Source organism: Protopterus annectens, chromosome 2.part0, assembly GCF_019279795.1.
Source record: "Protopterus annectens isolate FY-2018-M chromosome 2.part0, PAN1.0, whole genome shotgun sequence".
NCBI classification, from domain to species: domain Eukaryota; kingdom Metazoa; phylum Chordata; order Ceratodontiformes; family Protopteridae; genus Protopterus; species Protopterus annectens.
The window spans coordinates 362915006-362929498 of record NC_056728.1 but is presented as its reverse complement, the minus strand read 5'-3'; positions in this window follow the sequence as shown (position 1 = coordinate 362929498).

Here is a 14493-nt window from a genome sequence, read left to right as displayed (position 1 = left end):
AATGTTGTGAATGCCTTCATGGATGGTGAGATACCCTGCAGAAATAGCAGCTGGAGTCATCTATTGCTCCTACAAGCTTGGACAATTGATAGGGTAACAAACATTGTATCAGCATGAAGTTTCAGTCAGGTATGATATCTGATGCTGGCATGTGTGTCACTACACTAACTGTGACCTGTTTGACAACAATATCACATACATGGCCATTGTTAGGGACACAGGCCACATATAGGTTGCATACATCTGGATATCCCATACACATCTGTACAGGTGACTAGTAAGGCCTGTACAACAGTTTAACTTGCTGCATGTGAGGCAGATGTCATTAACATGCTATATAAAGTAATGAGATTGGGAGGTATTAAACAGGCGTGGATGGTGCAAACATCAAAATGGTATAACCCACACATGATATGATTCTAACCCAAAAACACACAGTTACAAGTATTGAGATTAGAACCCTTACCTATCTAGCTATTTCTTCTATAGAGTTACACAGTTATCAGACATGCCACGGAGCTTATATGATTTCATCTTGTCCCAAGGCACTTCTAAGGTGAATCACATCAGCAGGCCTTGCAAAGTAGGGTGATGGGAAGTGTACAGGGTGGTATACAACTCAAAATGGTATAACCCACACAGGATATGATTCACACACAGACACACTCACACACACACACACACACACACACACACACACACACACACACACACACACACACACACACACACAGATACACTTAATTGCCAGCATTGAGATTAGAACCACTGCCTATCTAGTGATTTGTACTATAGTGTTAAGAAGTTATTGCATGTGCTACAGAGCTTACTGGGTTATCAACTGGCCAAAGGTGCTGATAAGGGGAATGATATCAGCAGGACTAATAAAGTAGGGCACTGGGTGGGAAAGTTATCAAAATACTTCTTCCTACAAACATACACACTTACACTTTTACACTCACATACACATTTGACAAATCTGAGAGTAGAATCCCTGCCTATCTAGTTATTTGTACTATAGTAGTACACAGTTATCACACATGCTAAAGAGCTTACTGGGCTGACAACCGGCCAAAGGTGCTGATAAGGGGAATGACTTCAGCAGGATTGATAAAGTGGAGCACTGGGAAGTGGTGTGGGTGGGAATGGCCTAAAACTGTTTCACCTACAAACACATACTCCCTCACTCTCCACACACAACTGTCTCTCTCTCTCTCTCTCTCTCTCTCACACACACACACACACACACACACACACACACACACACACACACACACACACACACACACACACAGTTGCCAGTATTGAGATTAGAACCCCTACCAATTACATTATTTGTACTATAGTGTTACTCAGTTATCACACATGCTACAGAGTATAGGGGTGACATGTGTCCAATGGTACTTCTAAGGTAAATGACAGCAGCAGATCTTGTAAAATAGGACAATGTGAAGTGTACTGAGTGGGAACAATTTCCTAATACTTTAACCTGTGGACACACACACACACACACACACACACACACACACACACACACACACACACACACACACACACACACACACACACAAGCAGGTGATGTGATATTATAAACCCACCCTCAGTACTATTACACAATGGGGCTCACCTTTTATGGTGACACTTCCAATTGTTTATAACTGGTATGCCACTGTCCATGGCAGGACATCACTGTATGCCATTCAGGGTATCCATGTCTGTATCCCCCTGTGTGTCTCTCTCTATCACTGTCTGTCTCTCACTTCCCAATATCTATGTGTGTGTATGCTTGACATATGTTATCTGCTGCCCATATATATGTCTGTGTACCACATGCAACAGATGTAGATATATCATATATGGGCCAACTACAGCTAGCTGAGGGTATTCCTGTCTGATATGTGTGTTTGGGGACAGTTAAGGTGTACATAGCTGTCTGTATGTACAGACATGTATACACAATATAGTCATATAGTCTGATGTGGGTTCCAACATGTCCAGTGATTCTCTAAGTGGAGGAGCATGCCCAGTGTGACCTTCTCTAGTTAGAGTGGGACTCCATTCCAGAGATAAGTGTACTCCAGTCCGGGGTTTTGTGTGCTACAGCCATACCTCTCAGGAGTACACAGGACTTTCCTTGGGGTACTGGGATTGTTTAGCAAACATTTTCTGACATATCTGTAGTCTGACACTGCAATGTACTGTGTCATTACCTAGTGCCAGACATCCTCAGATCATCACAGTGCTTTATTAGAGGAATATTAGTTGTATGATGCATACAACCAATATTATGAGGGCAGCTATGTACAATCTTGCCCAACAAAGATAGCTGTGAGGTGTGGCTACAGCCAGTTGAGTGATGACATGCTGTGTAAACAGTCCAGCAACTTGGTGATATACTGGCTGGGGATCTCCTGCTTGTGTGGTATCTTTCTAACCTGAGATGTCATATCCTTGTGCGGCCATACCTCTCACCTGTACATTTTTTGGCAGATTGGCCAGGTGTTTGGCTATAGATTTCACCCTGTCTATGTAAACTTGTGTTTTTAAGGCAAGTTAGTTACATATAATTAAAGAGTGATGTTCAAAATAATGACAGACATTATTGTTTCAGACTACATAACATTCAGACAATTCTCGCTACTGCAAAACCCTCACTTAACCAACTTTTTATGTAAGTGTGATATTTATAACACATGCCTATCATTGTGCCTTTGTTCCAATTTTATTTCTGCCCTTGTCCAGATGTCTTGCTTTCAAAGGTTGGGAGTTATGGCTGTTGGTACAGAGTACACTCTGTTGTGCAGGCATGTCCATTATATGTAAAAGCAAACATAAGAAAAATAGAATTATTGAAAATAACCACTAGCAACAGTACCAAAAAGTCTCCCAATGGCGAAATTTGTGGATCACAAGATTAAACATATTTGTAATAACTACAAACATATTCTGAAAGATTCATGGGACTTACTAAGTAGCATTACATCAAACCTTTTGACTGAGAACTTGATTTTTGTTACTGTAGACGTGGTGGACCTCTTCACTTGCATACCACACCAAGAAGGTATGACTATATTTGAGGACATGGTCTTCATGGATAATACCCTCACTCATGCAGAAAAAGTTGCTACGGTGGAGTTAATGGACACAATATTGAAATACAATTTTTTAACCTTTAATGGGGAATTTTACCAACAAATAAAAGGGGTAGCAATGGGTGCGGCCTGCACCCACCTATGCAAATATAGTACTAGCAGGATGGGAACTGAATTACATCCTGAACTCAGGATTCCAACAATATTGGTCTTTATATAAACGTTACCTCGACGACATTGTAATCTTTTGGACAGGAGGCAACGAGAAACTGACCGAATTCCTAGATTACATCAACAATACTACCCACTTTTTAAGATTCACACACTCCACTTCACTTGACAAGTTGCAGTATTTGGATGTTGAAGTCAACAAGAATGAGAACAAGAAAGACCTAGAGACAAAAGTTTTCAGGAAAAATACGTTTTGCAATTCTTTTCTGCATTATAACAGCGCACACCCCCCACATTGCAAAAGGAATATCGTCAAAGGACAATTTGTGAGGGGGTGTCGCATGACCAGCAGAGAAGAGGACTTTGCAATTGAATGTAATACCTTGGAAGGTATGTTTCTAGCTAGGGGATACCCACCTGATTTTATTAAAGATATCAGGAAAGAGGTGGAACAACATAGACAGACAAAATACAAACCTATTAAGGGTTGTGTGATCAATATTATGAATCCTAAGATAAGTGATGACACTATGGATAAGTCTCCCAACACTAGCAAGAATAACACACAAGTGGACTCTGAATATCAATCAGCATTAGTTTTAGAATTTAATTTGTTCAACTCAAAAGTGAAAAGTATTTTTCGAACTGAGTGGGACAAATTTATATCTTTTTCAGACATTCCTAATATCAAAGAAAGAGTGCCAAAAGTGGTCTATAAGAATGCACATAGCATTAAAAATCTTTTAGAAAACAATGACAACAACAAGTTGTTTGAGATGACATGCCCCAACAATAATACATATGGAACATTTCATTGTGGACATTGCAAACAATGCCCTTTTATTTCTAACAAAAGAGAAATATTTCTAGAAGCTAGAGAAATTAATATATACAGCACAGGTCATTACAATTGTGAATCCCAGGGGGTAGTTTACCTAGCTATGTGCTCAAAATGCAACTCCTACTATGTTGGAAAAACAGAAAGAATATTAAAGAGAAGAATATATGAACATCTGTATGAAATACAAAAAGAAAAAGACATGAATGCTCTATTTAAACACACAAAAATTTGCAAAGAGTCTAAATTTTCTTTCTTTGTTCTAGAGCAGGTGAAAAAAGTAACGAGAGGAGGCCCCTGGGAAGATTGGTTGGAGTACAAAGAACTATGTTGGCAAATATTACTAGAAGCCAACAAACAACCGGGTTTAAATGAATGTATTTCTCTAGCTTCAGTTTTGAAATTGAGAGCAGCCAAAGTATGAGCTTGATTAGCAATGACCTATCAAAAAATAACAGTAGGTGGCTCCATAGTTCAAATTTCATCCCTGATAAAAAAATGTTTTATCACACACTTATACATTTATATTAACATAACTGAGGTTTTTACTATATTTATTTATTTATTTGAACTAACACAGATATATTTATTGTAGCACAAATTGATCAACTTATTTTAAAGATTTCAAATTTCAGAACAAACTTTTAGAATAGTTTTTAACAGAGTTTTAGATATTCATTCAGTACACATGCCTGTTTATTTTTAATGAGCCCTTTTTGTTTTCCCATGACTGTAATTGGTTTAAACAGAATGCATATGTTTTCACTGGATGCTTTTTTTTAAATTATACTATATAATGACTAATTAATTAAAATCAAATTGTCTGATGAAGTCTTAACAGTAAGTTGACGAAAACGCATTGATTTATTCTAAAGCGTTAACTTTGTGGATTATTTGGTGGATTTTTAGCTACTTTTTGTGAACTTGAAAAGTGCGGTTTGGGTGCGCTGTTTCCAGCTTCTTTTTTTCTTATTAGTACCAAAAAGCACTATATTCACAAAAGCTTTAGCACCTCAGCTATACAGCCTTCAAGAAGTCCATTATATGCGTGGTATATTCTACATAGCACTGTCACTTCCAGATATGTTAGTGGCAGAGCAGTATGTGTCACTGACGTGCATAAACTTTGGCCCTGCAGTTATCGCCACATGGCCCTGTCAAAGACAGCACTGTAGCTAGGGCACTACAAGACAACTGCCAAGAGAACGTGCTGGCCAGATCCTGACAGTGTTAACCACACATACACATAGCTCATTGACCCCTGCATATTGTGGACATGCAACATGTTTTCATGTGTATTGGGACAGCCATGTGAATGTGTGCTATGCTGCTATTTTCCTGCAAATATATATGTTACTGCATTTCTGTGGGTATATGGGGGGCACACCTGTCAACTGTACACATTTCCACAGACTGTGTTGATATTTATTTTACATTTTGGTTCCATTTACCATACTATTATGCCCTGTCTTGGGGACTAGTGGCATATCAGTAAAGACCACAGGTCAGATTGTAATACCCTACATTTGAGTTTCAGACTTCTTACCCTTCATAGCCTTACTCCAACTGTGATACCTGTTGTGCTATCATAGTGTGAGTCTGTAGGGGATTAATTCAACATTGCCACCATTTGTGGTTCTTTGCCAGACATTTCTCTCTGGTTTTCTACAGCTGACTTGCTGTGTGGGTCTGAGGGGTGGGTATGGGACCCCCACACTGACATCCATGTCTGTGACCTATGACCCCCCAGTTAGTTGTTCCCAAACATATACTGCAGTGGGATTTGCCACCTTGGATGCTACTGCATAGTGTGGGGAGGCCAGTATTAGGCAGACATTTCCTGGTGTCCCACATAGCTATCAGTTGTCTGCTGCTATCAAAGTAGGCTGCCCCATTCCCTTGTTTGCATGCAGCATTACCATAGATATGCTACCAAAATATAATAATCCATTCATTTATTGCTAAGAAGACTGACCTAGCTTGTGCCTGCGGCAGTTTGAGGATGATGCTTGTTGGATGCACATAGTACGCTGCCTATACATGATAAATTACAGGTAATGTGATGTGTGTGTCATCCATTTTACTGCGTGTGCGAGTCAGAGAGAGGTGTCAGTCCCTGGGGTTTCTACAATGTCACAGTGTCAGTGTGTCTGTTATGCGTTGCCTCTTTGCTAAGGCCTGAGCATACCGGGCACACCTCTGTCTGCCAACAGGAGCAGGCTCAGGGGCCTCCTCCTCCTCTGAGTCCCTCTGTGCCTGCAGATACCTTGGCAATGGTGGTGGGCTGTGTGGCCCTTCCCCATGCTGTTCCTGCTGCAACTGTTTCTGCAGGATCATATTGTGTAGCATAGCACATACTATGAACATGTGTGCTCATGTAGCTGGAGAGTACTGCAAGGCATTTCCAGATATTCAAGGCAGCAGAACTGTGACTTGAGTATCCCAAACTCACACTCCATAATGATCATGGTTTCTGCGTGTACCTCATTATGGTGTTCTTTTGTGGGTTGGGTGCATTTCTGATGGGTGTCATCATCTATGGCTACAGTGCATAGACAGCATCCCCCAGCAGATGGCCATATGAGATGCCCCCACTGGCAAAAGCCTGGTACAGCTGTGATGAATGCCAGATGTGGGAGTCGTGATAGCTTCCACAGCTGCCAGCACACCCATCCATGATAATGCCCAGGGCATTGCACATGACCTGGCAGTTGATGGAGGGGAAGCCCTTGTGGTTTATGTAGACTCTACCCTGTTCAACAGGTGGTGCTTTGATTTGGATGTGCGTGCAGTCTATTGCACCCATTACCTCCAGGTATTCTGCTACACAGTAGAAGAGACGCATATTGCTGGTCCTCTCCTCATGGGTGTTGGGGAAGTAAATATGCTCACCGGCATATGGTAGCATGGCATCCAGGAACTGGTGGATTACCTTAGATGCAGATACCTGTGAGACCCACATGATGTCCCTAGTAGGTCTTTGGAAAGTACCTGGAGCTAGTATTCTTAAGGCTACACATACCTTGGTATCCACTGTGATGGGTTCCCCTCTGTTGGCTCTGGGTCTGAGTTGAGGCTGGCACAGCTCAAAGATTTGCTGTAGTATGTCTCTGTCCACCCTGTAGTGCTCCACTCTCTCCAAATCATGTAGCCCCTATAAGTTACCCTGGTTATAAACACTCTTCTCCACCTCCTCCTCAGTCTGTGGTGGTCGTCAGCATTATTCTCTTCACCACCCTTAGCCTCTAGCACATACTGATGGATCAAAGCAATGGCAGCCGCTAACATTTTTCCAGTTAAAATTCCCCTGCATGTGTACACCAAGGCTGCAGAGTTTGTGGGAAAAAACAGACTGTAAGGTGTTTGCATAGTTTATACTATTGTGCTGCAGATGCTGCCTATATGAGTGGCTGCCTATGATGATTCCACCTGCTAGCTATGTAATTTGTATGTGATTGCTTTTATTCTGCTATTTTCCTTTTTTCCTTTTTGCCCTGCCCATTTCTGCTCCTTTTAAGTCCCAAGGCATGACACGCAAACCCAGTGCCCTTTTTTTTTAGTTTGTTTTAGACCTGGTGCACTCCATGCAAACCCATTTAGCTAATGTAAACACTGAGAAATGACCTTCCCTGGATGCGAACATGCTCTTCATTTCATGGAATAAGTCAATACAGCCTCAGACACACCTCCTCGCTTAGCTGTGCTTAGCTAAACTCATCTGGGGGCCATGGAGCCCTAATGTGCTTACACCATGCATGACACACACCCTTTTCATATCTGCTGCTCCTCCTGCTTACACGAGCACCTACACAGTTAGTTGCAGTTTGGCCCTTAGAATATTTTTGTGATTCAGTAAATTTCCCCTCATTTGCATACCCCACTGTGTTAGTCCTTAGTTACTGCACTACCACAGAGCCTTTCCCCTTAGCAACCACTGTTCCCTGCTATTGTTTTGATTTTGCATGCCATAGACTATAATGGCAAAATGCAGATTTCCTTTAAAATTGTGTTTTCACATTTTTTTTTTTTATTTTTGGCACAATCACATTTGCACGCCACTGCACTATGCTTAAACGGCCGAGATTGGCCAAAAGAAACCCTTTTATTTTTAGAAAAATGAAATACTTTCCAGGCCAATGTCCATATATTTGGCCATTGGCATGCCTAAAGATTATAATAAATGCTTTCATTTGAGCTGTCATGCCTCTGTTTTAATTTGTGCAGAAATGTATTCGGCTAGTAGCTGAATACATTTCTGTAACTAACACTATTCTTGCATGGATGCCTGCTTACTTGCTGAATTGCTAATTCACCTCATTTGCATGTTTTTCACCAGCAAATTAGGTAATTAGTATTATGCAGTGGTGTCCATGCAGGAATAGTGCAGGCAGGCTCTTGCACGTCAGAACAGTAGTTTACTGGATCGCTCGGCAGCCATATTCCATGCAGGAGTGGCTACACTGTTCCTGCATGGAGATTTCACTTTATTGAATTCCAGGTGTGTGTGTGTGTGTGTGTGTGTGTGTGTGTGTGTGTGTGTGTGTGTGTGTTTATGTATATTACCATTTCATAAAACAATAAAATAATGAAGGTTTGCTGAACAGAAGAAAAAAATTACTCTTGCAAACTTTCCCTGAATACAAAAGTGATGCAGCATGATCCTATATAAAGGAGCTTTTCTGTTATCCCCACAAATAAAAAACACAGTCTTTCATTATCCAGTTTAACACAATCCAAAGGTAATTTCAGCCAGCCCCCTTCTTTCTGGTTTTCCTACTGGAAGTTGTCCAGACTTATTCAGATTATTGTAGAGAGTATTTTTTTTTACTATACTATGATATAGTTGTATAAAAAATTTACAAACACAAACAAATGAGTGAATCACACTTGAATATTGAACCATAATTTCTTTTAAACTTTCTTGCTGATAATCATTTATTAAGTTATATTTGTTTACATTAAATAGTCCAAAATTTGAAATTTGCTTTTTTTTTTGCTATTTGATCTAATACTAATAACATTCATTTATTTTTTTAGCACACAGTAGTGAGTAATCCAAGAATCATACAAAAACGTGTAAAAAAATTCATTTTTCCAATGCCTGATTTTCATTGCTGTTGCTAATAGTGTCTGAACCAAGGGGTATTGTGAAGGATTTATACAATTAAAAATGGAGTATTCATTGATGTTCAACCTTCAGAAGGAACTCATTGAGCTGACCACAATGTATTAAAGTTTGATTATCTTCCCACAATGTGATATTTTTTTCATATTCTAGCAATATATGATGTCAGTCAGCATTCAAAACTCTTTTTCATCACCAGCATACTACTTTGTGAGTTTTAAGCATTTTATTGATTTTTGAATGTGATAATGCATCCTCTATGCAAATGTTTCCAAGCAAAAACTTTCTAGAGGGTACTGAATGCTGTTTGGCTTATAGACTTTAAAATCAAGTATTATTATTATTAATATTATTACTATTATTATTATTATTATTATTACTACATTTTTAATTGTAAAGATGAAATCTAAATATGTATTCTTAATTTTATATCTGTTTGTCAAATTATCTTTTATAACATAGATTTTAGTGGTTTTTATCTCTGCTACCATTTATTATCATAGAAATGTACTTCAGCATATTTGGATGAATCTCATTTTTTGCTTTCTGTCAGCAAACTTTTTATCAGCTGCTAATATATTTACCCCTTATAGACAGTTGGACTAGTATGTGAAATTATATCATTTTAATTTTAACATTTTGCTATGGGCATTCCTATCAATAAATCTTCTTGTTTTTGCTATTTAAAGATAAGGTTTCTAAAGAATTTTAATAAGAAGTTGATATAGTTTGATTTTGATAACTTGGAAGGCCATTAAAGTGTTTTTGTTCACTAATAATATTTTGTTATCTGCAATATCTAAGGAAGAATATTTTTTTAAGATCCAACTCATCACATATGCATGTGTGAATTAACTTCAACTAGGCATATGAGTTATCTCACCATAGGATTATCTAACCACAGGATAGTTTTAAACACTGAGGCAATTACATAGTTCTCTGTATTTTGAAATCCAATACCTCCCTTATCATATTGTCTAAAATGATTATATAGGCTATTGTAGTTTTGGAGGATACTGTAAGAAACTGTAGGATACTGTAATAGTGCTATGTTAGTTCCATTACTATTTCTTTTTTTTTTATGGAATAAGGACTTTTGACTATATAATATATATAAAATTTTGCTAAGAGAATACCATTTATTAGTATACGTCTATCGTCGAAAAAAATATTCAGTTTATTAATAATGTATTATTACGTATTTATTAATAAGAGGTTTGATTTTTTTCATTGCTTTATTCTAATCCCCTTTCATATCAAATCGTAAATTATCCAAAATGAGAATCTTCAAATATTTGATACTAGTTTTCATTAAACCTTAATTAAATTTGATTATTAATTCTTATCCAATTTTTGATTTATACATAGAATTTGCATCTCTTCATTAAATGTCATTTATGAAATGTTTTCAAACTGTATAATAGAACTATACAGTTTCTTAAATCATTTAGTTATGCCTTTATTGATAAAATGTCATCTGTAACAGATGAATCTTACAGTGGGAAGTTTAATTTCATGTGCATTCATCTGCTTTTAATGTTGTTCCTGATGTAATGAACAAAAAAGAAAACAATAATTAATGCAAAAATGAAAGCGTAAAGTGAACAACCCTGTTTAGTTCCTTTGTTAATTTTGAATCCAAAAGACAGGAATGACCTAGATTTTATATAAATTTTAGAGCATTTATGTAGGATTTTAAATAATACAATGATGCTTCTAGAAGTCCATATATTTCCAATTATTCAAATTAGAAGGACGAATCAAATATTTCAAATGCTTTTTCAATATTGAGACTTATAATTGCTAACTTATTATGTATTAGCATAGTTTATAATCAATACAATTCTTTTAATGCTGTCTTTGGTTTTTCTATTTAGAATGAATGCTGTTTCATTTCCTTTTTAACATTTTCCTGACAAATAAATATCTGATGCATATATACCTGGCTATACTTTGGGGAAGAGTAAAGAAAATATGATATTTCATTTTTCAGTTTTGTCCCAGTCTGAGATCCAAAGATTGTGGTAGTGAGTGAAGAGGCATGTTTATATATATATGTATATATATATATATATATATATATATATATATATATATATATATATAGTCCCTATTAGATGATTAGATGATTGAGTTTTCAGAAACTCGAAATTCATATAGTCGAAACCATATGATCGAGTTTCCAAAAATTCAGAGGTTTTGAATGAAGATTGTTGTACAGTGTGGAACAGGAAATTTACTATTTTCCTTACTGTAGAGGGATCTCAGAGTTGATACATTACTTAGATTTTTTTTTTCTTTTTTGGAAGGGGGTGTTCGGTTTTTTTGAAACTTGTTCATATGGTCTTGACCATATGAATTTTGAGTTTCTGAAAACTGAATCATCTGATATGGATCCATATACATACACATGGAAAACATTTTTCTAAGCTTGTTTCCTGCCTTTCCTTTAAGTTGTCTAGTCCAGATACAGATTTGTTGTATCCAGGACTGTTTGTAAGCTTCTGAGCCCCCAAGCCTTTCTGTGTTGGAGGGAAGCCTTCTAGCTTAATTTTGTTTTTTAGAACTACACATTTTTCTAGTTTCAGCACTCAAAATATGTTTCTTTGAGCTCAGCACTTGTTCAGAACTCATTGTAAGCACTAAATAAGCTACAAATTACTACAGCACTCAACTTTCCTCACTTGTCTAGAGGAAAACAGTTTTTAGTACTTAATAAATAAGTACCTATCCAGGCATGTCCAAAGGTCAGCGCCCGGTGTTGTCTCTTGTCTACCTGATGAATCTGGGCATCTTGGGGCAATGCAGCAATTGTCTCATGTACACAGACAACTCTCTCCTCCTACCACCCAACACTACAACCTGTGAGAGATGCATTTATATAGCCAAACTGGAAGCAAAGCTTTCTTCACCCAAGATTGGACTCGACAGTCAAGAGGAGAAGGTAAACGCTTGCACCACACTCATCACATAGTCCCTCAAACCCTTCACCACCTAAACGCACACATAGACACACAAAACACGCACCTACATTCACGGAGTCTCTCAATGAAAATCTACCCATGCAACACGGACCTCCAAAGCACAAATGCAAGCAAACTCCACCCCCTAACACAACCCAAATGACACATAGCCCACAAACTCAGTGTGCTACTCAACCACAACCCATAAGGCATAACAATGCACCCAACACTCTAGTCATAGGTGACTCTATAGTCAGGCACACTGATGTTCCACTCACCAGGCTAAACAAGGAGAAGGTTACTGTCAGCTGCCTGTCAGATGCCAGGATCCACCAAATAACACACGCGCTCAGGTCATTCCACAACAAGTGCAAATATGACTCTGTCATTGTCCATGTTGGTGTGAATGACCTGAGACATACCTCCCTGGACTACAAGAAAAGAGACATGGAGGAGCTGTCTGATCTTGTTGCCCAGGCAGGTATGACCCTAGCCCTGAGAAGCATCCTGCCATCACCCAGAATGATACCACAGTACAAGGACAAAATGATTGACTTCAATAATTGGCTAAGTTTCTGGTGTCATTCTAAGGGGATCCAGTATCTATCTGCCTGGGATAACATGATCGACAAACCACGATGCTTTGTCAGAGATGGCCTGCACCTCTTACCCTTGGAATTCCAGATACTGGCTAACGCTCTTGCCACCCCTATAGTGCCTTTTTTAGGCAAGGTTCAAATGACAAATTCACCACAGTAACAGGTACAAGCAAGCAAAATCTGAGGGTAATGCTACTTAATGCTAGAAGTCTAAACTTCAAAATGCACTCTCTCAAGACACTCCTTAAAATGGAGAATATCGACATCTGTGCAGTGACAGAGACTTGGTTCAAGGCTCCAGAGAGCACCCCTGCATTACCAGGCTATAATTCATACCACACATTTTGGCCACTTAATCTGGACAGAAACACTAAAGACGGAGGCATGTCCATATTCATTAAGGATATCCACACTTCCAGGCTAGTTGCTCAGCATAATGCATCCAAGATTATCCAAGTGCAACTAACTCTGAGCAAGACTGCAATCCAAATTGTAGCTTGCTACAGATCTCCCATCATGCACCAGGATTCCCACTCCTCATTTCTGGAAAATATTAGGGTACAATCTAACACCCTAATAATGGGCAATTTCAACTACCTCACCATTAACTGGGAAAACTACTCATGTACCAACTCTTGTGCTCAACGTTTTCTGGAATTCATAAATTCTAATGCCCTGGATCAACTTATCCATACCCCCATCAGGGGCAGCATTATCCTGGACCTGGTCATTACTAACATGGGCAACCGGTGTTTCACACCAGAGATGAATTCCTCTTTGGTCAGATCCGACCACAAGCTAATCACCCTAGACATCCACATCCCAGCCCACCCCCCCATTAGGGAAACCACCGTAAAAAAATTCTCCAAAGCCAACTTCAAGCTTCTTAAGACAGAAGTGGCAAACTTCACAATACCCATGCTGACATACAATATAGGTATGACTGCTGAATCCTATACAAATGCACTTTATAAGCACTTACACGAGTGCATGGATCGTGCAATCCCTAACAGAACCAAGATGCTATCCTCCAAAAAAAGGAAGCCAATCTGGGGGTCCCCTGCCATAACCAAACTCGACAGAAGAAAGAAACTGTTGCAAAAAAGAGTAAATTCCCATGATTGGAAAAATTCCATGGTCAGCCTCAGTAAGAAGCTGAGATCCCTCATGAAATCCTCCAAAGCTAGTTACAAAAACAAAATCACCACTGATTCTAAAGACAACCACAAAGCATTCTATAGCTATGTCAAGAATCTTAATGGCAACTCTCAGATCTGCTCTGAGTTACAGCACAATGACAGTAAATATACAGAACCAACTGATATTGCCAACATCCTGGCAGATAGGTTCAGTGCTAACTTTATCCCTCTCTCACTCCCTAAAGAGCCCATTTCTATACTGGAAGAATGCAAAGTTCCTGTAATCACGGCTGCACAGGTAAAAAACACACTCTTCAAAGCCAAGAACACAGCATCCATGGGACCTGACAACATCCCAGGCTGCGTTCTACATGAACTACAGAACGTACTGGCACCTCACCTAAGTACCATGTTCAATCATAGCCTCACCTCAGGCTTTGTGCCCACTGAATGGTGCACAGCAATGGTTATCCCACTCCACAAAGGGGGAGCCACCACAGACCCCGGGAACTACTGCCCCATTAGCTTCACGAGCCTGATCTGAAAGGCTATGGAAAGTATCATCA